Raw genomic sequence first — 25921 nt, forward strand, 5'->3', positions numbered from 1 at the left:
GTTACCTACCCCTCCACAGCCCCAAGCAACCACCATTCTACTCTTTTCTTCTTTGAGTTTGACTATTTTAATTAAGATTCCACATAAAAGTTAAATCATAAGGAACTTGTTTTTCTGTGTCTGGCTTATTTCATTTAGTGTAATGTCCCCAAGGTTCATCAATATTGTTACAGATAGTAGCTTCGCCTTCATACTATTTCATAATTATAATTTTATAGCTGAATTATATATATATATATATATATATATATATAATATATGTGTGTGTTATCTCTTTGAGGTCCAGATATCATTTCTTCGGGCTATATAGCTGGAAATTGGATCTTAGTTTTAAGGAACCTCTGTACTATTTTTTGCAATGGCTGTACCCATTTAAATCCCCATCAACAATGTACAAGTGTTCCTTTTTCTCCATATTCTCTTCATTGTTTATCTCTTAATGTTTGATTATAGCCGTTCTTTAACAAGTGTGAGGTGATATCTCATTGTGGTTTGGATTTGCATTTTCCAGTGATCAGTGATGTTGAGCACCTTTTCAGATAATTGTTGGTCATTTGTAAGTTTGCTTTGTAAAAATATCTTTTCAGATCATTTGCCCATTTTTAAAGCCAGATTATTTCTTTTTTGCTGTTGAATTGCATAAGCTCCTCACATAATTTGGATATGAATTTCTTATCAGGTGTATGGTTTGCAATTATTTCCCACCAAAGAGTAAATTCTAACAAAATGCATGCTATTATTATATCTAAAGAGAAATAGCCACTTGCTTTTTCTCTCCCATTCTCTCCCATGTCTTTCCGGTGATACTCATTACATTCTTCCTTATATTATAGTAATTTGCACTCACATATTCTCTGCTTCATGTTTTAAATATTTTTCTTAAACTCATTGTTGCTATGCCCAGTTCCTTAATGATAGTAGTACAGAATGTATGTTGGCTTAATTAACCAATATAATTTAAAGATCTTTTATCAGAATGGACCTTATGCTACAAAGTCCTTTGGGACCTTCTTGTCAATATTATATAATCTACAAAAGTGAAATAAGATCCTTCCTAAATGGAAAGCTATGGTTCATGTTCATTGATAATTATAAAGGGTTTTTACATCTTAAATCTTGTGATTAACCCAGAAACTTGCTGGCAGGAGGGTCTCATCGGTCATGGTTCAATTGCTCCGGGTGGCCTATAACCATTATGTCATTATCAGCTGCAGGGTGAGCTAGTCTCACTGTGTGTAGGTTTGCTAAGTTGGTATATCAGTTCTCCAGGAGAAAATGCAAATAAACGGGTTCCAAACCCCTTCAGAGCACACTGTAAATCTTTGTAACTTCATGGCCAAATGGTAAACCGCAGGACCACATGACTCAATTCCCTTGAGACAGTCATGTTATTCCTGTCAGACTTTTCGTCCCTCATACATCAGCTGGAAGCTTTCATCTCCTTTTAAAGTCATGGCCCCTCAAGTAGGGGTGAAATTACACCTGTCAGTAATAAATGTGCCCAGTACTCAATATCATTCTGTCATGTCACAGAAGATATTAAAAGGAGGCATAGCTTATTCCAGATTGTTACTAACACTTTTCCCCCTTTTCTCCACAGTACGTTTCAATACCTTCCAGTTATGTAATTGTTGAGAGAACCTAAAACTTTCTCACCTAAGATAGTTTTAAAAGTATTCCCCATAAATTGAGGAGCCTTGAAGAAATTAGCTTCCATGTGGATTATACGTTATATTCAGTAACTGTGTTAAACTTCGACAGAAAGATTTAACTGTATACATAATCTACAACGGCAATCTAAATGTGCCCCTTAGCACACTTGTTCTGTTTATTTTTTGTACGTTACCCTCTGATAACTTTCTGTTTGCCTGTAATACCATACAGCAGGTGCACCTGGAGAGCCACCATTTTATTTACACAGAGAACAAAGTTAATGTTTTATCAAATGCAGGTCACACCTGGGTTGAGACATTAGTAGGAAACAGGGTTCAAGTCAAAACGGCAACTTGCTCTTAGCTTGATATTTGAACTCCATTGAGCAAACCCTCTTGAGTTCTCTTGAAAGTTCTGAGAACTTCGTCTCTTAACTCCCCATTTACTAAAGGATGAAAGGCAAGCTGGGAGGCTGAAATGCATTACTTGCAGTGCTACCACCCCTATGATAGGTGTTGACCTGAGCAATGAGAAAAACTGAATGTTGTCATTACTGCCCATAACATGTACTTCATATGCTGTCCCAGGCAGAGAATTCTTGAAATACACTTGTGTGTGAGGGAAAGCATTTGGGTCAGTGTCCTAAAACTGAGCTATAGATGAGTGAATGCATATTGTGTGAACTTGACAAATCTCTGATAATGGCCATGCTCTAATGGGTTTTTGTTTTCATTGTTATCCCTCAAGGAGAAAGTATGGGCCAGTTATTTTTGGATTAGTGAGACAGCGAAGAGTACATGAATACAGTTATCTACTAGAATTGTTCTATTTTGTTTGCCACAAACATGGTATTTTTTTTTCAGAGCCCAAAGGAAATAATATAATTCTTCGTTTCTATACCTTTGTTTCTCACCCCGTGTTGTCCTTTCTCTTATTTCACCGAAGGATAAAAATAACACAGCAAACTAAAGCACAGAGCCTAAAATTTAGTGAAAAGGATGGATTGACTTGCTTGTTACTAAACTAAAGAATTTATCTCAAAAGAACAATATAAATTTGATTTCTCTGATAAAGATTATGTTAGAGTCTGATGAGAAAAAAAAAAATCCTAAAGTATCTATTTCAAGCTTTATCAACTAATATGGCTTAGATGGTAAAGATCCTGCCTGCAATGCAGGAAACCTACGTTCTTTCCCTGGACTGGGAAGATCCCCTGGAGAAGGGAATGGTTACCCACTCCAGTATTCTAGCCTGGGAAATCCCATGGACAGAGGAGCCTGGTGGGCTACAGTTCATGGGGTCTCAAAGAGTCGGACATGAATGAATGATTAACACTTTCACTCTCATCCTTATTTACAGAAACCCACCCTAAACCATATGTAAGGCTAAAAATGTATCATTATTATTTAATATTATTGGTTTATTGTTTGTTTCTTTTTAAATTTTTTATTTTATATTGGAATATAGTAGATTTGCAACATTGTATTATTTTCAGATGTACAACAAAATTATTCAGTTATATATATACTTACATCTATTCTTTTTCAGAGTTTTTCCCATATAGGTTATTACAGAATATTGAGTAGTGTTCCCTGTACTATTTAGTATATCTTGTTGATTATCTATTTATTTATAGTAGTGTGTATGTGTTAATCCCAAACACTGAATTTATCCCTCCCCTCTTTGCCTTTTGGTAACCATAAGTATGTTTTCTGTATTTGTGAGTCAATTTCTCTTTTTAAATAAATTCATTTGTATAATTTCTTTATATTTCACATATAAATGATATCATATATTAGTCTTTTTCTGTCTGATTTACTTCAATTAGTATGACATTCTCTAGGTATGTCCATATTGCTGCAAATGGCATTCATTTTTATGACTGAATAATATTTCCTTGTATATATGAACCATATCTTCTTTATCTAGTCATCTGTCAATTTCTTCCATTTATTTGTTGGTTGCTTTCATGTCTTGGCTATTGAAAATAGTGCTGCAGTGAACATCAGGGTGTGTGTATCTTTCGAATTGTGGTTTTCTCTGGATATGTGCCCAAGAGTGGGATTGCTGGATCATACAGTAGCTCTATTTTAGTTTTTTTTTTAGAAATATAAACTTTTTTATTTTAATTGGAGGTTAATTACTTTACAATATTGTATTGGTTTTGCCATACATCAGCATGAATCTGCCACAGGTGTACACGTGTTCCCCATCCTGAAACCCCCTCCCTCCTCTCTCCCTGTACCATCCCTGTGGGTCATCTCAGTACACCAGCCCCAAGCATATTTTAGTTTTTTAAAGAAACTCCATACTGCTATTCATAGTGGTTTCATCAATTTACGTTCCCACCAACACTGTTCCCTATTTCTCCATACCCTCTCCAGCATTTATTTTTTATAGACATTTTGATGATGGCCATTCTGACCAGTGTCAGTGATGTCTCAATGGTATGGACCTAACAGAAGCAGAAGATAGTAAGAAGAGGTGGCAAGAATACACAGAACTGTACAAAAAAGATCTTCATGACCAAGATAATCACAATGGTGTGATCACTCATCTAGAGCCAGACATCCTGGAATGAGAAGTCAAGTGGGCCTTAGAAAACATCACTATGAACAAAGCTAGTGGAGGTGATGGAAATCCAGTGGAGCTATTTCAAATCCTGAAAGATGATGGTGTGAAAATGCTGCACTCAATATGCCAGTAAATTTGGAAAACTCAGCAGTGGCCGCAGGACTGGAAAAGGTCAGTTTTCATTCAATCTCAAAGAAAGCAATGCCAAAGAATGCTCAAATTACCATACAATTGCACTTATCTCACACGCTAGTAAAGTAATGCTCAAAATTCTCCAAACTCGGCTTCAGAAATACATGAACCATGAACTTCCAGATGTTCAAGCTGGTTTTAGAAAAGGCAGAAGAACCAGAGATCAAATTGCCAACATCCACTGGGTCGTCAAAAACACAAGAAATTCCAGAAAAACATCTACTTCTGCTTTATTGACTATGTCAAAGACTTTGACTGTGTGAATCGCAATAAACTGTGGAAAATTCTAAAAGAGATGGGAATACCAGACCACCTGACCTGCCTCTTGAGAAACCTATATGCAGGTCAGGAAGCAACAGTTAGAACTGGACATGGAACAACAGACTTGTTCCAAATAGGGAAAGGAGTATGTCAAGGCTGTATATTCTCACCTTGTTTATTTAACTTCTATGCAGAGTTCAGTTCAGTTCAGTCGCTCAGTCTTGTCCAACTCTTTGCGATCCCATGAATCGCAGCACCCCAGGCCTCCCTGTTCATCACCATCTCCCAGAGTTCACTCACACTCACATCCGTCGAGTCCATGATGTCATCCAGCCATCTCATCCTCAGTCATCCCTTTCTCCTCCTGCCTCCAATCCCTCCCAGCATCAGTCTTTTCCAATGAGTCAACTCTTCGCATGAGGTGGCCAAAGTACTGGAGCTTCAGCTTTAGCATCATTCCTTCCAAAGAAATCCCAGAGTTGATCTCCTTCAGAATGGACTGGTTGGATCTCCTTGAAGTCCAAGGGACTCTCAAGAGTCTTCTCCAACACCACAGTTCAAAAGCATCAATTTTTCAGCGCTCAGCCTTCACAGTCCAACTCTCACATCCATACATGGTCACAGGAAAAACCATAGCCTTGACTAGACGGACTTAGTCGGCAAAGTAATGTCTCTGCTTTTGAATATACTGTCTAGGTTGGTCATCACTTTTCTTCCAAGGAGTAAGCAGAGTACATCTATGCAGAGTACATCATGAGAAATGCTGGACTGGAAAAAGCACAAGCTGGAATCCAGATTGCCGAGAGAAATATCAAAAACCTCAGATATGTAGATGACACCACTCTTATGGCAGAAAGTGAAGAGGAACTAAAAAGCCTCTTGATGAAAGTGAAAGTGGAGAGCGAAAAAGTTGGCTTAAAGCTCAACAGTCAGAAAACTATGATCATGGCATCCAGTTCCATCACTTCATGGGAAATAATGGGGAAACAGTGGAAACAGTGTCAGGCTTTATTTTTCTGGGCTCCAAAATCACTGAAGATGGTGATTGCAGCCATGAAATTAAAAGATGCTTACTCCTTGGAAGAAAAGTTATGACCAACCTAGATAGCATATTCAAAAGCAGAGACATTACTTGGCCAACAAAGGTCCATCTAGTCAAGGCTATGGTTTTCCTGTGGTCATGTATGGATGTGAGAGTTGGACTGTGAAGAAAGCTGAGCGCAGAAGAATTGATGCTTTTGAACTGTGGTGTAGTCCCTTGGACTACAAGAGATCCAACCAGTCCATTCTAAAAGAGATTAGTCCTGGGTGTTCTTTGGAAGAACTGATACTGCAGCTGAATCTCCAATACTTTGGCCACCTCATGCAAAGAGCTGACTCATTGGAAAAGACTCTGATGCTGGGAGGGATCGGGGGCAGGAGGAGAAGGGGACCACAGAGGATGAGATGGCTGGATCGTATTAACAACTCGATGGACGTGAGTCTGAGTGAACTCCGGGAGTTGGTGATGGACAGGGAGGCCTGGTGTGCTGCAATTCATGGGGTCACAAACAGTCAGACACGACTGAGTGACTGAACTGAACTGAACTGAATAATTAGCAGTGTTGAGCATCTTTTCATGTGGCTTTTGGCCATCTTTCTGGAGAAATGTCTGTTTAGGTCTTCTGCCCATTTTTTGATTGGGTAGTTTACTTTTAAATTGAGCTGCATAAGCCATTTGTATATTTAGGTTGCTCATATATTTAGGCTATTCGGTGTCTTTTGTGTTTTCATGCAAATTTGAAGCCTTGTCAATTGTATGATTTGAAAATATTTTCTCCTATTCTGTGGGTTATCTTTTTGTTTTGTTTATGATTTCCTTTGCCATGTAAGAGCTTTTAAATTTAAATATGTCCCATTGTTTATTTTTTTTTATTGCTCTAGGAGGTGGATCAAAAAGGATCTTGTTACAATCTATGTCAAAAAGTCTTTTCCTCTAAGAGTTTTATAGTATCCAGTCTTACACTAGAGCTGCAATCTACTTTGAGCTTTTTTTTGTGTATGGTGATAGAAAATATTGTAATTTCATTCTTTACATGTAGCTCCAATTTTCCCAGAACCACTTATTGAGGAGACTGTCTTTTCTCCTTTGTATATTCTTGCCTCCTTTGTCATACATTAATTTACGATAGGTGTGGGGGCTTATTTCTGGGCTTTCAATCCTGTTCCATTTATCTACAATTCTGTTTTTGTGCCAGGACCATACTGTTGACTACTGTAGCTTTATAGTATAGCTTTAAGTTGAGGCATCTGACTCTTCCAGCTCCATTTTTTTTCCCTCAAGATAGCTTTGGCTATTCAGGGTCTTTTGTGTTTCCGTACAAATTTTAAGAATTTTTTTTTTTGTTTTAGATCTGCAAAAAAAAAAAAATTCCATTGATAATTGGATAGGGATTTCATTCAATTTATGGCTTGCCTTGAGTAGTACAGTCAGTATTAATCCAATCCAAGAATATGGAATATCTCTTCATCTGTTTATTTCATCATCAATTTCTGTGGTCAATATCTTATAGTTTCCAGAGTACAGGTCTTTTGCCTCCTTTAGGTATGTTTATTCCTAGATATTTTATTGTTTTTGATGGGACAAAATATGGTATTGTTTCCTTAATTTCTCTTTCTGATCTTTCATTGTTAATTTATAGAAGTGCAACAGATTTCTTTGTATTAATTTTGTATTCTGCCAATTTCAGGAATTTATTAATGAACTTTAGTAGTTTTTTGATGCTCTCCTTAGGATTTTCTCTGTAGCTGTGTTTGTGTGTGTGCGCTAAGTCACTTCAGTAGTGTTTGACTCTTTGTGACTGTGGACTGTAGCCTGCCAGCTCCCCTGTCCATGGGATTCTCCAGACAAGAATACTGTAGTGGGCTGCCATGCCCTCCTCCAGAGGATCTTCCCAACCCAAGGATTAAAACAGCATCTCTTAAGTCTCCTGCATTGGCAGGCAGGTTCTTTACCATTAGCACCACCCCAGAAGCCCCTGTCTAGGTATACTATCATGTCACCTGCAAATACTGAGAGTTTTACTTCTTTTTTCCCCCCTTTGGATTATTTTTATTTCTTTTCTTCTCTGATTGTCATGGGTAGTACTTCCAAAAAAATGTTCTGTGAAATTTTTTTTATATAAAAAATTTGTGAGAGTTCAATTATTCCCATTTCTGTACTCAGATCATCCTTATACCAAATAACTTTCTATGGTTTAATTTAAAGTTTTGTGATACTATTTTTACTTAAACAGAAGTTGACCAATCCTCTCAATTAAGTGTGAAATACCTCTGAACACCCCAAACCCTAACATTGCACTTTGGACCCTCACAAGTCTTCCATTTAATACATAGTTCTTAAGAAGCTTGTTTTTCTGTTCTATTTACCTTTAGAATATAAGAAGCACCAACCTTAAAGAATTAAGTATGATAGTGAGAACGGAAAAAATACCAGCCAAGGAGGGAAAGGAAAGTAACAGTAATATACTAGATATGTTTTTAGGCTCTTTCACATTTAATGCTCACAACTGTACATGAGGTACATTACTTGTTCCCCCCAAAACCACATTACTTGTTTCCTAGGCTAAGGCATAGGGCATAAGGCACGCATTTTTCTTCAAGACTGGTAAGGAACAGAATTGGGATGTTAACTCAGAATATTCCCTCAGGGTAAAGAATCTGCCTGCCAATGCAGGAGATGCAAGTTCGATCTTTGGCTTGGGAAAATCTCTTGGAGAATGAAATGGCAACCAGTATTTTTGCCTAGGTAATCCCATGGACCGAGAAGCTGATGGTTTACAGTCCATAGGGCCACAAAAGAGTTGAATATGACTTAGTGACTAAACAACAGCAAAATTTTATGTTAAGTGAGTGGGGAAAAGTCAGAAGAATGACAAATCACCTATATAATGTAAATGTTGTCTAGTGTGTTTGTCAGAGAAAGAAGTAGTAGAAAATTCATTTTAGGGAGATCCATAGAAATGGGTAAAATCTACAGAGCTATGAAGTCACTGGCATCATGTCTTTTCTGGAACCTCTCATTTTCTAAGGATAATTAATACATTATTTTACATATTTTTGTTGTCATTGCCTGAATCATTTAACTCTAAATCTGATGGAACCCCTATGGTGTTGCAAATAAATTTAAGTAACTCAGTTCCTTAAATTTAGTTCATTATAATCAATCCCAAATTACATTACTTCCACCCTTCTCTCTCCAGAACTTGGTCACATCCATAATGTCAGTCAGGACAAACAGAAGCACTTGTCCTCTGCCCCGTTTCAGTTGGCTTTAGTGTTTTACTGGTATGCATCCATGTAGCAGTATTTTGCAAAATGCAGTCCACACGTGACCTCCATGAGAAACCCCTATGTTGCTTTTGTAGAATGCTGAATTAGTTAATCAGGAACTGGAGCTTAGGCATTTAAACTCTGAGAACCACTTTCAGTTCAACATCATTTCCTTTTGTACATATGATGGTGCTCTTTTGAAACTGATGGCATTTTACAATCCATCTACACCTGCAAGGACTAATGCTTGTTCAGAACACTGTTGACTGAGACAAAAGTGATGGGAAAGACAAGAATCTGTCTTCAGTTTATAACTCTGAACACTGTTGGCCATGCTTTTCCCTGTATCTTTGCCAGAAAAGCAGGCAGGCACATATCTGATTCATTTCCTCTAATTATTTTAAGTTATTATTACTGCCTTCCAGTTAGTATGGAGTTGAGTTTTGTTAATTGATGCTATTGTTCATGGGCCCTTGTCCTATTTGTTAAGTACATTTGTTATCTTTTCCATTTTTTTCTCTCTGTATATATAACAAATTATCCATTTACAAGTTAAGTTCACCCCAACAGGTTGTTAATGTCAGTTTGGACTGAAGTTATATTCATCCTATCTTAATGAGAAGAGTTTTGATTAAAATTTGCTGCTATCTTAGCATATTTCAAGTCTCAAGGGGTGATTCAAAACATATAGAAAGAGTGTTCCTGATAGAAAGGGTCTTAAGAGGTGTGTTTATATGACTAATAACCATGTGGTGCCATCCAGCAGCTCTATATTTAATAGAGATGACAGACAGTCCATAGCAGTCATGAGGCACTGACTCTAAATTAAAGGCAGTTCTACTGAAAAGGGGCTCTTGATGTAACAGATATCACAGATCTGTCATTGGAGAAGTTGGCACTGATTGGATGTGGGTGATGTGGAGAAACTGGAGCCAGATCTTTTCTGGAAAAGCATAAGTTACTATGTTCTTGGAAGTCTGGCTGCACTCCTGAAAAGTTAGCAGGCAAAATTCATGTAGTTTGTTTGAGACAGAAGTTGGGTGGTATGGGAAAATGCTTTTTTTTTAACTTGGAAAAATAAATTCTGACAATGTCTGGCAATGTGGCTCTTTTTAAATGTGGTTCAGTTCAGTTCAGTTCAGTTCAGTTCAGTTCAGTTCAGTTCAATCGCTCAGTCGTGTCCAACTCTTTGCGACCCCATGAATCGCAGCACACCAGGCCTCCCTGTCCATCACCAACTCCCGGAGTTCACTCAGACTCACCTCCATCGAGTCCGTGATGCCAGCCAGCCATCTCATCCTCTGTCGTCCCCTTCTCCTCCTGCCCCCAATCCCTCCCAGCATCAGAGTCTTTTCCAATGAGTCAACTCTTCGCATGAGGTGGTCAAAGTACTGGAGTTTCAGCTTTAGCATCATTCCTTCCAAAGAAATCCCAGGGCTGATCTTCAGAATGGACTGGTTGGATCTCCTTGCAGTCCAAGGGACTCTCAAGTCTTCTCCAACACCACAGTTGAAAAGCATCAGTTCTTTGGTGCTCAGCCTTCTTCACAGTCCAGCTCTCACATCCATACATGGCCACAGGAAAAACCATAGCCTTGACTAGATGGACCTTAGTTGGCAAAGTAATGTCTTTGCTTTTCAATATGCTGTCTGGGTTGGTTATAACTTTCCTTCCAAGGAGTGAGCGTCTTTTAATTTCATGGTTGCAGTCACCATCTGCAGTGATTTTGGAGCCCCCAAAAATAAAGTCTGACACTGTTTCCACTCTTTCCCCATCTATTTCCCGTGAAGTGATGGGACTGGATGCCATGATCTTCGTTTTCTGAATGTTGAGCTTTAAGCCAACTTTTTCACTCCCCTCTTTCACTTTCATCAAGAGGCTTTTTAGTTCCTCTTCACTTCCTGCCATAAGGGTGGTGTCATCTGCATATCTGAGGTTTTTGATATTTCTCCCGGCAATCTTGATTCCAGCTTGTGTTTCTTCCAGTCCAGCGTTTCTCATGATGAACTCTGCATATAAGTTAAATAAGGAGGGTGACAATATATGGTTACAAGTCTTTAAATGAATTAGGGGAAAATTAGGGATATACAATTAAGAGATACAAACTACTATCTATGAAATAGATTAGCAACAAGGATATATTGTATAGCACAGCATTTATGGTCATTATTTTGTAATAATTTTTAATGGAATATAATCTATACAAATACTGAATCATTATGCTGTACACCAGATAATACTGTAACTCACCTATACTTCAGTAGCAAAAAAATGCTACTTTGAATGCCAGTTAATGGGATTTCAGTGTTAATATAGCTTGATGTCAAAACTAGATAATAAAATTTTTGGTTATCCCCTGCCTCAAAAAAAGTAGATATATCAGTCCCACTTATCAGAAATTAAAAAAAATTGAACATCACTGTTATTAAAATGTTTGAAGTTGACATGTTTGAAATGTGTTTTGATCAGAAGAGAAAGACATGATTTTAATGTCAACATAAATAAGACACCTTTGGTTGCACTTACACCAAAGCTTTGTGAGCTATATTTAATTACAGATTCATTTCCCATTTCTTCACTGATATATTTAAATGTTTATTGACTAACTATATTTTAAACATCATTTTATTATGGATAGCCTCACTGGTGAAGAGTACTAGAACATCATTTTTATCTTAATAACATACTTTAGTTATTTGAAAATCTCTTCATTTTATTGCATTAACTCTTTCCTTCTTTCTGTGTAGTCAATAGATTTTGGCTAATACTGAGAATTGAAAGTACTAATATTTACTAATATGAAGAAATTAGTGTATTAGTCTTTAGAAATCCTGATTTGAGCTTAGGGAACTGCAAACAGAGTGCAGAATTTAGAAACTGTTGGCTGTTTACTGGTCAAACATTGTTCACTGGCTAGGTAAATACTGATATGGAAGCAAACTTATATAAGTACAAAGTAAATAGCAGTGTGTTTACTTTTTTCTAATATTTTCAACTATTTATAACAAAGTATCGTGGATTACTGAAGCCAAACTTCTTTACAAAGTAAAGCTTTCAGAATATTTAAATACCCAGCTCCAGTGTGTCTACCTGGGAAAAGAAAACTGACACCACTGATTCACCCTAGGCTGGCATGCATCTTGGTACTTCCAGCAGTGATAGCTTAGGAGTAATTTCTGTCTTCTGTATTTAACTCCACAACCTCTGCAAGAATTTTAAGACATTATTAAAGAATCACATTATTGCTTGTGGGAATGGCATTTAGCTGTGTGGAAATCTGGGCCCTCATGGTCTCCTTTAAAGTAGAGCAATACCATTCCTTCAGGAGCTTGGGAGCTGGTAATTAGCCTTAGTTATCCACCGCTTAGTTACTAACCTTCTCCAGCAAAGGGCTTCCCTTGTGGCTCAGCTGGTAAACAATCCTCCTGCAATGCGGGAGACCTGGGTTCGATCCCTGGGTTGGGAAGATCCCCTGGAGAAAGGAAAGGCTATCCACTCCAGTATTCTGGCCTGGAAAATTCCATGGACTGTATAGTCCGTGGGGTCACAAAGAGTGGGACACGACTGAGCAACTTTCACTTCACCTCTCCAGGAAAGAGTAGCTATTTCCTTTGATTGCTCAGTTCAGCTTCAGATATCTAAGAGTTTACCTCACATAAAGTTATAACAAATGTCACATTGTGTTGTATTATATTCTATTTTCATGTAAATTTTATTTGTGTGACTTCCCAAGTTAACTGTGAACTGTTTACTTTGGGTGTCAAGACTGGAACCAGACCAAAGTGGCTCTTTTCTGTGAACCCAGCAAAGCCTTCTGGCTGCCCCTAAGCATGTAAAATTACAATGAAGGGTTGCTGCTGCTAAGTCACCTCAGTAGTGTCTAACTCTGTGTGACCCCATAGATGGCAGCCCATCAGGCTCCCCCGTCCCTGGGATTCTCCAGGCAAGAACACTGGAGTGGGTTGCCATTTTCTTCTCCAATGCATGAAAGTGAAAAGTGAAAGTGAAGTCGCTCAGTCGTGTCCAACTCTTCTCGACCCCATGGACTGCAGCCTACCAGGCTCCTCCATCTGTGGGATTTTCCAGGCAAGAGTACTGGAGTGGGGTGCCATCGCCTTTTCCAACAATGAAGGGTTACTAATCCCTTATAGCCTATAAGCATCTCGTTGACTATTAATGAAGGTCAAGTATAAAAAGAATAAGCTTTTACTCTTTCAGCTCTTTGAAGGAAAAATAAGAGGTTAAGCCAGGTATACTTTTGGAATTAAGATGTAGGAGGTATTGTATAAAGTCAAGTTATTTTTGAAGAACAAAGTATTATCTACAGTGTGTAAAATTTTTCATCTCATGTACATGTAAGTAAAGAGAGTAAACAGTTTTTCTTAAACAGAGGCATAGGACTGAAGGACAACCAAGCAAATAATAATTTGATAGTAATTAAATCTAAGTCTTTCAAGTTTGTGACCAAGTGTTCTTATATTCAGAGTTATGCCATGGATACAAAGATGTTAAGGACCTCTACTGTTTAGGAAAAAATTAGAGCTATATAAAAATGATTTAGAGGTGAAATAATATGAAGTAAAGATCAATGAAATCTTAGAAGATAAAATGGAAACTCAAACCAAAATCATATAAGCACAAGACAAAATCATATAAATCAGGAAAGGAGTTTTTTCTGAAGGGTCTTGCAGCCAAATCAGTCACATAAGCTCTGATTATTTCCATGATTTTTTATTACTAATAAGCTAAAAAATACATTATATAAAGTTTTCTTAGTTCAGAATTGAAGATGAGATAATGACAAGTGGATTTTTATCCAGTGTAGTTAGAGTAGGGTTTACTATGTTATAAACAGGACAAACTGTTACTTAAAATAACTGTATTCTAATAGAAATGAAATAAAAATAAAATTTTTATTTAAAATACCTATGAAACTCATACCCAGAAGTATTAAAACATGGAGGAAGTGTGACATCTGTACATGTAATATTGATTACTCTTTTGGCTTCCTGGACTCAGTTTCAATGTGTATGTATATTTGTGTGTGTGTGTGTGTGTGTATAATTTGAATTATTTCTGACACTGTCTTTGGAGATAGTATCTCATTACCCAGGTAAAGGGCTCAATCAGTGACATAAGACCGTTCTCCACTTCAGATGCCAATCACAAGTCCCACTGACTTTATTTATTTATTTTTAAATATAAATTTATTTATTTTAATTGGAGGTTAATTACTTTACAATATTGTATTGGTTTTCCCATACATCAACATGCATCTACCACAGGTATACACGTGTTCCCCATCCTGAACCCCTCTCCCTCCTGATTCCCCATGACCCCTTCCTTGGGTTCAGTTAATTTACTGGAATGGCTCACAGAATTCAGAAAAGCCTTTTTATTCACTAGTGTGCTGATTTATTGGAAAGGATATTAAAGAATATAGATCAGTAGCCAGTTGAAGGGATGTATAGAGAGTCTCAGGGAAAACAGCTTCCTTCCTTGTGAAGTTTCGTGTCTGGTATGGTGGTACCTGGAAGTGTCCTTGTTCACCAGCCTGGGTCTCTGAACCGCAGCCTTTTGGGTTTTATGGAAACTTCATTGGTTATTTTTTGCTCAGGTGCTCAGTTGTGTCTGACTCTTTATAACCCCATGGACTGCAGCATGCCAGGCTTCCCCATCCTTCACTCTATTCTTGAGTTTGCTCAAACTCATGTCTGTTAAGTCAACGATGCCATCCGACAATCTCATCCTCTGTCAACCCTTTCTTCTACTGCCTTCAATCTTGCCTAGCATCAGGGTCTTCTCCAAGGAGACAGTTGTTTGCATCAGGTGGCCAAAGTATTGGAGCTTCATCTTCAGCATCAGTCCTTCCAATGATATTCAGTACTGATTTCCACTAAGATTGACTGGTTTGATGTCCTTGCAGTCCAAGGGACTCTCAAGAGTCTTCTCCAGCACCACAGTTCAAAAGCATCAGTTCTTCAGTGCTCAGTCTTCTTGGTGGCTCAGAGGTTAAAGGGTCTGCCTGGAATGCGGGAGACCCGGGTTCAATCCCTGGGTCGGGAAGACCCCTGGAGAAGGAAATGGCAACCCACTCCAGTACTCTTGCCTGGAGAATCCCATGGAGGGAGGAGCCTAATAGGCTAGGGTCCATGGGGTCACAAAGAGTCGGATATGACTGAGCGACTTCACTTTCACTTTTCAGCCTTCTTTATGGTCCAACTCTCACATCTCCTTCATTACCTGGGCATAATTGATTATATCTTTCAGTTCAGTTCAGTTCAGTCGCTCAGTTGTGTCCGACTCTTTGCGACCCCATGAATCGCAGCACGCCAGGCCTCCCTGTCCATCTTTATCCACTGGTGATTGATACAACCTCTAGCTCCTCTCTCCTCCCTGGAAATCATAGGGTTGAACTGAAATTTTCAACCCTCTATAATCACACGGTTGCTTCTCCTGGGCACCAGCCCTCACCCTTAGTATTTTCCAAAAGTAACCTTCCATAGTATAAGCTCAATTGTTATGGAAGGGGGTTTGTTGAAAATAACAAAACACCCATGTTACCTTTGCAGCTCTGAAGCCCTTTCAGGCACTCAGGATAGGAGAACAAATACTATCATAAAAATTGTTCCCATTCTTCTATTGGCTCAGAAAATTTCAAGTGTTTGGGAAGCCATGAGCCAGGAACTATGGAGGAAGAGCAAATGTATATAAGATTTGGTCATCTGAATGACCAAATCTATATTTCTTATAAATCAGGATATCATGTTTAATAAAGTGATCTTTGGTTATCTTTCAGTTTTTTAGTAATTCAAAACTCAGGTTCTACATTGAGTTGTTGAATATTTTATTTTATTAGGAGGTAATTGACTTACTTGTCTGAATATGTGAAAATAGAAACTAGATATGAAAAGAATTACCTATACTTCATTAAAATCCAGTAAGAATCAGTTTACCACCAAAATTAATAATCCAAAATCACTGCAGATGGTGACTGCAGTGAAAAAATTAAAAGATGCTTGCTCCTTGGGAGAAAAGCTCTGACAAAACTAGACAACATATTAAAAAGCAGAGACATTATTTTGCCGATGAAGGTCCATCTAGTCAAAACTATGGTTATTCCAGTAGTCATGTATGGATGTGAGCGCTGGACCATAAAGAAGGCTGAGCACTGAAGAATCGATGTTTTTGAACTCTGATGTTGGAGAAGACTCTTGAGAGTCCCTTGGACTGCAAGGAGAGCCAACCAGACCATCCTAAAGGAAATCAGTCCTCAATGTTCATTGGAAAGACTGACACTGAAGTTGAAGCTCCAATACTTTGGGCCACCTGATGCAAAGAACCTACTCATTGAAAAAAAAAAAACAAACCCTGGTGCTGGGCAAGATTGAAGGCAGGAAGAGAAGGGGACGACAGAGGATGTGATGGTTGGATGGCATCACTGACATGATGGACATGAGTTTGAGCAAACTCTGGGAATTGGTGATGGGCAGGGAGGCCTAGCATGCTACAGTCCATGGGGTTGCAAAGAGTCGGACATGACTGAGTGACTAAACTGACTTAAAATAATCTGAAAAGATCCATACTCCAGTTCACACTTCATCATGCTATGTTAGGGAAGGTTGTTGTTCAGTCACTAAGTCGTGTCTGACTCTTTGTGACCCCATGAACTGCAGCACTCTAGGCTTCCCTGTCCTCCACCATTTCCTGGAGTTTGCTCAAGTTCTTGTCCATTGAGTTTTATGTTATCTACCCATCTCATCTCTGCTGGAAAGATTAGAGGCAGAAGGTGAAGAGGGCGGCAGAAGATGAGATGGTTAGATGAGGTGTTAGAGATGGATCCCTTATCAAAACTCTTTGAGTTGAAATGCCACAAGGTGGCCATGGCCTACGTGGAGGCCTTTCTGAGAGCACTGAAGGCCCTTCTCTTTAGAGTAACTTTCTACCTCCTTATATTTTTTGATAGTTGACCTTACTGCTTTTGAGACCTGTGGCATTTTCTGAATACATTTAGGGTTGGAAAACATCTAATAACTCATTTCCTTATCCTTTATTATCCTCTCCAATCATAAAAGAAAGAAACAAGAAAATATTTTATTTAATGTGCCAGCCACCTAACTAGATGCCTTACAAATGTTATGTATCTAGAATATAGTTAGATATTCAACAGATACTTAACACTGTTGAAGGACTGAAATGCAGTATATTTTCTTTCATGTCTAAACAGTGAAAACAAGTCTTCAGTAAGCACCTATTAAACCTCTCACTCTCTAAGCTCCCATCACTGGCTGTGATAATTCATTTGATTTGCTGATGTAAAATATCTGCCTATATATGCAGTTTATGTTTAGGCATATATTACAGGATGATTATGTCTAATGCACTGGTTTTGTAATATTTCTTTCTCTATTTCAATGGAATAAGCTGAGGTTGAAAGAATTTGTCATGATGCTGTTAGCAGTCCATTTTCTGCTATAAAGATGACTAAATGATCTTTAAAATTATCATTTTCCAATTTCCATATAACCTATTGATATAGTTGTGATGGTTGGTGATGGACAGGGAAGCCTGGCATGCTGCAGTCCATGGAGTTCCAAAGAGTTGGACATGACTGAGCAACTGAATTGAACTGATGGTCATGAAAATACCATCAACGATCAGAAGCATTGTAGGAATGAGATAACATAGAGTTGTGGAAACAATTTTAAAGTATGTGATGTAAAATACAAGTATTTTGTCATTGTTATTGTTTTTAGGTTGAATGGTATCAGTTCAGTTCAGTTGCTCAGTAGTGTCTGATTCTTTGCGACCCCAAGGACTGCAGCATGCCAGGCTTCCCTGTCCGTCAACTTCTGGAGCTTGCTCAGACTCATGTCCAGTGAGTCGGTGATGCCATTCAACATTCTCATCCTCTGTCATCCCCTCCTATATATCTTCACAATTTACATTTATGGAAAATTATACCAAAAAATTCTATCAAAAAATACACACTAGTCTCAACACCTGTAGGCATATATTCCACTGGTCAAGGCTGTCCAGTGAATTTATAGACAAGAATCTTTGGAGTTGAACGTTTGCCACTACTCATGATCTTTGATAAGAGAAATAATACAGTGTATAACTTTACTTGTGGATGGTTTACTTGTGGTAGACTCCAGAGAGGAATAAAAACAACAATTTGTTGAAAAGGGGATGACTGCAGAGTCACTCGGAGAAGGCAATGACAACCTACTCCAGTACTCTTGCCTGGAAAATCCCATGGATGGAGGAGCCTGGTAGGCTGCAGTCCATGGGGTCGTGAAGAGTCGGACACGACTGAGTGACTTCACTTTGACTTCTCACTTTCATGCATTGAAGAAAGAACTGGCAACCCATTCCAGTGTTCTTACCTGGAGAATCCCAAGGATGGGGGAGCCTGGTGGGCTGCTGTCCATGGGGTCGCACAGAGTCAGACATGACTGAAGCGACTTAGCAGCAGCAGAGTCCCTGGGATGTCGTGGTGATGAAGGAGATGTGTTTCTCCTCTCAGAGATAACAAAGACTGTCTGAAAGGGCTTTGTAATTGATAGTCATTGTGACTTTCTCCAAAGATGTTCATAAAACAGTTTTGAAATGTTTTTAATAGGTATTTCTTTTGTATTTTGTGTTTGATCTACAATCAAGTGATTTTAGACTGTTACTCTTGCTTCAGGGTGACGGTTTGATTCCTGATGCCATATTGATAAATTCATACTGAACTTCTCATTCCTGTCATCCTTCTCATCACTTGATTTAATTAGTTCTTTGAGGTCATGTTTAATCAACTCTACACTGACTGAGTGATAGTCTCTCCTGTCTCTTTTTTCTCCTTAAATATGTGCCCTGTAGGAAGTCAGAGGACTGGCTATACAGCAGAGTAGAGCTGGGTTCAAATTCTGGCCCAACCACTTTCTTGCCTGAGATTTTTAGCTACTTATCATTCATAAATGTTACTTTCCTAGTGCATAAAAAGAGAAAAATAATTTCTGCTTTTGAGGATTGGTTTGTGATGAAGACTAAATAACACAGGTATGTAGAACACCTTGCCTGGAGTGTTTAAATAAAATTGGAGCTATTGTGTGACTTAGAAAATACTTAGTGGCAACTGTAATGTTCATATTGTTTATTAATCATATTTAGTTCATTTCAAGGCAAGTGAAAGACATACGCTTTTAAAATTTTTATTTTTTAATTTACAATTATTTTTTTAATTATTATTATTATTTAAATTTTTTTACTTTAGAATACTGTATTGGTTTTTGCCATACATTGACATGAATCCACCACAGGTACACATGAATTCCCATCCCTGAACCCCGCTCCCACAACCCTGCCCATATCATCTCTCTGGGTCATCTCAGTGCACCGGCCCCGAGCATCCTGTATCTTGTATCGAGCCTAGACTAGTGATTTGTTTCTTACATGATAGTATACATGTTTCAATGCCATTCTCCCAAATCATCCCACCCTCACCCTCTCCCACAGAGTCCAAAAGTCTGTTCTTTACATCGGTGTCTCTTTTGCTGTCTCCCATACAGGGTTGTTATTACCATCTTTCTAAATTCCATATATATGTGTTGGTATACTGTATTGGTTTGGCTGCACTGGGTCTTCATTGTTGCACGCAAACTTTCTCTCTAGTTGTGGCAAGGGCAAGAGAGAGCTGTGCTTCGTGACTGTGTGCAGGCTTCTCACTGTGGCTTCCCTTGTTGTGGAGCACAGGCTCTGAAGTGTGGGCTCAGTGGTTGTGATGCATGGGCTTAATTGCCACCCCTCCACCATTTGTGGGATCTTCCTGGACCAAGGATTGAATTCATTCCCCTGCATTGGCAGGTGGATTCTTAACCACTGGACCACCAGGGAAGTTCAAGCTTACTTTTTTAATAGCTGCTGCTGCTAAGTCACTTCAGTTGTGTCCAGTGTCCAACTCTGTGTGACCCCATAGACAGCAGCCCACCAGGCTCCTCTGTCCCTGGCATTCTCCAGGCAAGAATACTGGAGTGGGTTGCCATTTCCTTCTCCAATGCATGCATGCATGCTAAGTCACTTCAGTCGTGTCTGACTCTGTGTGACCCTATGAACAGCAGCCCACCAGGCTCCTCCATCCACAGGATTCTCTAGGCAAGAGTACTGGAGTGGGTTGCCATTTCCTTCTCCAATGCATGCATGCATGCTAAGTCACTTCAGTCGTGTCTGACTCTGTGTGACCCTATGAACAGCAGCCCACCAGGCTCCTCCATCCACAGGATTCTCTAGGCAAGAGTACTGGAGTGGGTTGCCATTTCCTTCTCCACTTTTTAATAGCAAAAGCTCTGATATCTGCCATTTCAGTAGGTATAGTTCAGTGATAGCTAGTGATCATAGTCTCGACTCTAAACATGTTCCAAATTACCCAATTTCTTAGGAAAAAACCACGAAACTAGGTGATGTCGTATGTTGAAATTTTGAGAGTATTTTAATAATGTGGCTGTAGATATACTTTTAATAGTTTTGCTAAAGTATATACAGGCAAACTACATCACAACTATAAGTCAATATCTCAGGATTCTTATTTTCTGTTAAGGGCTTGTTTATAAATATACCTTTCATAGTTTCCTAAAAATTATAATTTATAAAGAAGTTTCCTTGGTATAGTATTTGAAAATATTAATTCTCTTTATATTTTGGAAACAGAAATAGTCCTATATTTTGATTTTCTTACTTGAAGATCTTCAATTTTTCTTCTACTTGGATAAACATGTCAAAAGTTTGAAATAGCCCATGGGCCTGGAAAATGCATTTCTTTAGGGTCATGGGACTCATTCAAAGAAAGATAAGGTTATGATGATAAAGTTTTCAGCATATACATTTAAATATTTACAATATGACATTTAAATTATTCATTATATGCTATTACTATGGATAGAAATAATGATCTATTTATTAAGTAATATATTGACCATAACTGCATAATGTTTTTGTAATTATTTAAATGATATTACTTATTTCATGGTAGATTTTCTATGAAATAAATGCCAAGAATAGGTAGACTTGTAATTTATTTTTTTACTCAAATATACTTAAGAGTCATGTTAACATATTACTTTAGGACAGTATATTTTAGAAATTAATTAGGTTTAAATTGAGACTAAACTGTCACCAAATCTGCTTAATGACACAAAGATTCTATTTAGACTGTTAAAATATTAGAAACAGAAAGCAAAAAGGAAGTATGGTCAATTGCAAGGCTATTCATAAAATAGTTTCTTCCTGTATTAGAAAATAGTGCTGTATAAATTAATTATTAAATAACATTAAACTGGTATAGTCACTAGAATTATCTTCTTGACTTTAATAAAAGATACAAAGGTACTTTAATAAAAAGTCCAGTAAAAGTGTTGATTTAGTGATTGTTGAATTTTACCAGATTAGTAGATAGGAATAGTAAGATCTATTGTTATTTTATAATTGATTTTATATGAATTATTTGTTGAGATAGTATTATATAATATATATGTCTTTTTAGTTGTATTTACATATATTTATTGACTGATAAATTATATAAATGTCATTAGATTTAACACAGACACTTGAAATAGAGGCTGATATAAGTATGAAGCACAGATTATAAATTAAGGACTAAGGCTGGAAATTAGTAGGTGATAAAATTAAACATTATAAAAGAAAAAAATATATGGTGGGATTCCTGGCCATATGCATTTCTTCCCTTTTAATGATTTTCCATTAAGTAAACATCCTTATCTTTATACTTTTTGGTATATTATAATCCTGGTACTTCAGATGTTCAAGTATTTGAATGTTTTTCATTTTGAAATTGAGAAAGCACTTCACTTTGTCTCTTGCAATGTTCTAACATAATTCTGACTGTATAAACATACTGTTTTCAAAGCAAGTTACATAAAATTTTTTCAAATTTTTTCTTTTTGATTCATATCATCATGGATTATGATTACTTTTATGATATTAACAATAATAAAAGCATTTTAGAGAATTAGAGCTATTCAGACCATTTTCGCTGAGGTTTCATGTTGTAGTTCATATTATTGATTTATTTCATTATGGTATGAACATTTTTTAACAAAAATTATTTTCTTGTATCAAAATTATTTTTATAACTATGAATTTGTTTTCAGAAGGGCCCAATACACCTGGTTATTACTAATACTTAATTGTTTATTTCCTATTTTCCCTATATTAATTAATCCATTATTCATTCATTCAGTAAATCTATATTTATTCATCATTTGTTATGTGCCTAGCAAATGTTAGATGCTGGTGATGAAGTTTGACAAGTCCCTGGATATCATGGAAATTAATGCTCCATGGCAGAGGTGGACAATAAACAAGTAAATACATGAAGAAAATACAGTGATAACTACAATACTATGAAGAAAACAAAGAACAAGAATAAAGACTTATATGGAGCAGACTAATTAGCATATACATACTTATGAGAATATATATGCTTACTACTTTTCATATGTATAAGTGAGAAGTAAAATCATTTTATGGTGAGGAGGTGTTTTTTTGCAAGTGTCTTTGTATATATTCAACACAGTGATAATTGAACTAGAGAAAATGTATTATCAAGTAAACAGAAATTAAATATTTCTTAAAGTAGCACTAATGGAAAAAATTTTAAACCTATTTACCTGATTTGTAAAAGAAAAGAGCTTAAAAATTGTCTTTTGTTTGAGTAATATAATTTTAATAAGCACCCCACATTGTGTTGAAAACTCACAATATGAAGAATGAAAAATTTTATGAGTGACTTATTGATATAATTGATATAACAATTAAACCATAAAAATTTGCTGAAGAACATGCATTAAACATGGTTGTTTTTCATCTCTAAAATGCCATTTTGAAAAAAAATAAATGTTTATGTTATCACTCATTTCTTCTTAAAATCTCAAAACTTGTAAATCATATACATTATGGTAGTAGAATCCTCTTAAAAATCTAACATTTCTACTTAACTTTTAAAATTACAATTTAAAAATTAAATTGTTGATTTTGATAGGTTTTATTACTTGGTTTACTCTTTTGTTCTTGGGACACATTTTATTAGATTATGTCATGGTTTTAGGATTTAACATATGACAGGATACTATCAGGAATATAGATTCTTTCTTGAATTCTGAGTCTAATTAAGATTATAACTACACTGGCCATTAAAAAATAAAATCTTGTTCCTTTGCTTGCTTCTGAATTTCATAGGAGAATAACTTATTTTGAAATGTACTGATATATACTGATTATATACTTTGCTCAGAGACCAAATTTTGTACATGAATACCAACTTCGTTAATATATGAGAAGCAATATTTCCTGAAAGTAATTAATCTTAACTACAGGTTTTTCTTCATGGTTTAATGTTTCTCTCTTTAAACATTTCTAATAATGTACAGAATGGGAAACTATGGAACTAATAAAACAAAAAGCTGAGTGTAAACTCTTGCTGCTGAGAGAAAAACTTTTGAGATAGCATAGAATAATGAAGAGCAGAGGCGAAGGGGTGAGAGCTAAATCAAGTTCACTTCAAGTCAGCTCTGCTACCAGCTTCTTAGGCAGGATGATCTCTGTGCTCCTCAGTGCCATCATCTGTAAATTAGAGAAGGGAATATGTTCCTCAGATTGTTGGTTTCATTATATATATGATATAACAAATATAATAGCACATTTAAAAGAGTGTGCATGCTCTTTTATAAACACTGTTAATGATGCGAAGAGCTGGCTCATTTGAAAAGACCCTGATGCCGGGAAAGATTGAGAGCAGGAGGAGAAGGGGACGACAGAGGATGAGATGGTTGGATGGCATCACCAACTCAATGGACATGAGTTTGGATGAACTCCGGGAGTTGGTGATGGACAGGGAGGCCTAGCGTGCTGAGGTTCATGGGGTTGCAGAGTCAGACATGACTGAGCAACTGAACTGAACTGAACTGAATGTTAGCTATTATCTTTTAACATTTTCACTTAGTTGTTTAAGCATTCTACCTTGATTAGTGATCGTAAAGTGGTGTGACCTTAGAACAGCCATCCCAAACCTTTTTTGAACCATAGACTGGTTTCATGGAGGACAATTTTTCCAGGGACTCGGGACAGGGGGATGGCTTTGAGATGATTCAAGCATATTGCATTTCTTATGCTGCCACTGACTTGACAAGAGAGGAGCTCAGGTGGTAATGTGAACAGCGGGGAGTGGCTGTAAATACAGATGAAGCTTCAGTTGCCCACTACTCACCTCCCATCATGTGGCCTGATTCCTAACATGCCATGGACTGGTACCAGTCTAGGTGTTGGGGACCCTGGTCCTAGAGCATATAGGTTGAATATGTGTGACAAAACATTCTTTTTTTGGTAGGCTACTATAACTGAATTATTAAATTGTATCTAAAAGCACAGGGACATTGGACCTACTAATTTGAATTTTCTAAGCTTCTAAAAGCATTTAGGGTACTCTTTTTTTAGTTTTTGGAGACACCATTATGAACACCTGAAAGTGAAAGTGAAAGTGAAGTTGCTCAGTCATGTCTGACCCTTTGTGACCCCATGGACTGTAGCCTACTCTGCTCCTCTGTCCATGGGATTTTCCAGGCAAGAGTACTGGAGTGGGTTGCCATTTCCTTCTCCAAGGCATCTTCTCAACACCTAGTATCATTTAATTGTAGTTGTATTAAAGTTACAATTGACTAAGTGTCCCATTTAGGGAAGACCATTTAAACTTGAATTGTTAAAATGTAAAAGATGTAGGAAACCCACTGTCTAACCTGAAATGATTAAAATGTGAATAGTGAAATACAATAAATCTTATGTATTCCACTGAGACCATTGCAAATCATTTCATATTATGCTATCTCCCAAAGGAATTTAATATATGAAATGATTAATTGTACAAAAATTGAACTTTCTTAATATAGTCATCCTTAGAGTTCAGTTCAGTCGCTCAGTCATGTCCAAGTCTTTGCTACCTTAGAGTAATCCTTAGAGTAATCCAGCTTTATAAAATTCTGTAATTCTTAGAATTATAAAGTAGGAAATTAATGTCATTCGTGTTTATAGATATTTTTCATTTGTAACATTTTAGCTCATCTTGAGTTTAGTGTACATGAAACTTAGATGAAAACAGCTGAAATAGTGACTGTCATATGCACCTTTTCTCAACATAAAATGTGCTTCATGAAAGAAAGCAACCCCTATAGAATACCGAATCTGGAATGGACTATGCCTACCATAAATTAAAGATCTAGAATCTACTTTTTTTTCTTTTTTTCCCCCCTACTGCAAACAGCCATCCTATAACAAACAGTTGTCCTATAACTAACAGTCACTTGCACTCTTACTTTACTTGACTGAAGTGAAGTGAAAGTCACTCAGTCATGTCCCATGGAATTCTCCAGGCCAGAATAATGGAGTGAGTAGCCTTTCCCTTCTCCAGAGAATTTTCCTGACCCAGGAATCAAACCAGGATCTCCTGCATTGCAGGCTGATTCTCTACCAGCTGAGCTGTGAGGGAAGCCCACTTTACTTGATTACATTTAGACTAAATAATACTCAGTTCAGTTTGGTTCAGTTCAGTCACTGAGTTGTGTCCAACTCTTTGTGGCCCCATGGACTGAAGCATGCCAGGCCTTCCTGTCCAACAGCAACTCCCGGAGATTACCCAAACTCATGTCCATTGACTTGGTGATGCCATTCAACCATCTCATCTTCTGTTGTCCCCTTCTCCTCCCGCCTTCAATCTTTCCCAGCATCAGGGTCTTTTCCAAGGAGTCAGTTCTTCGCATCTGGTGGCCAAAGTATTGGAGTTTCAGCTTAAACATCAGTCCTTCCAATGAATGCTCAGGACTGATCTCCTTTAAGATGGACTGGTTGGATCTCCTTGCAGTCCAAGGGACTCTCAAAAGTC

At 37.3% G+C, this 25921-nt stretch overlaps 1 protein-coding gene across 2 annotated transcripts in view; it reads left to right on the forward strand.

The window, feature by feature from the left end:
- The window catches only part of CFAP299 (cilia and flagella associated protein 299), a 697822-nt gene that overhangs the window by 320086 nt on the left and 351815 nt on the right, over nucleotides 1–25921 (forward strand). The window lies entirely within an intron of this gene.

This window comes from Ovis aries, chromosome 6, assembly GCF_016772045.2.
Source record: "Ovis aries strain OAR_USU_Benz2616 breed Rambouillet chromosome 6, ARS-UI_Ramb_v3.0, whole genome shotgun sequence".
NCBI classification, from domain to species: Eukaryota; Metazoa; Chordata; class Mammalia; order Artiodactyla; family Bovidae; genus Ovis; species Ovis aries.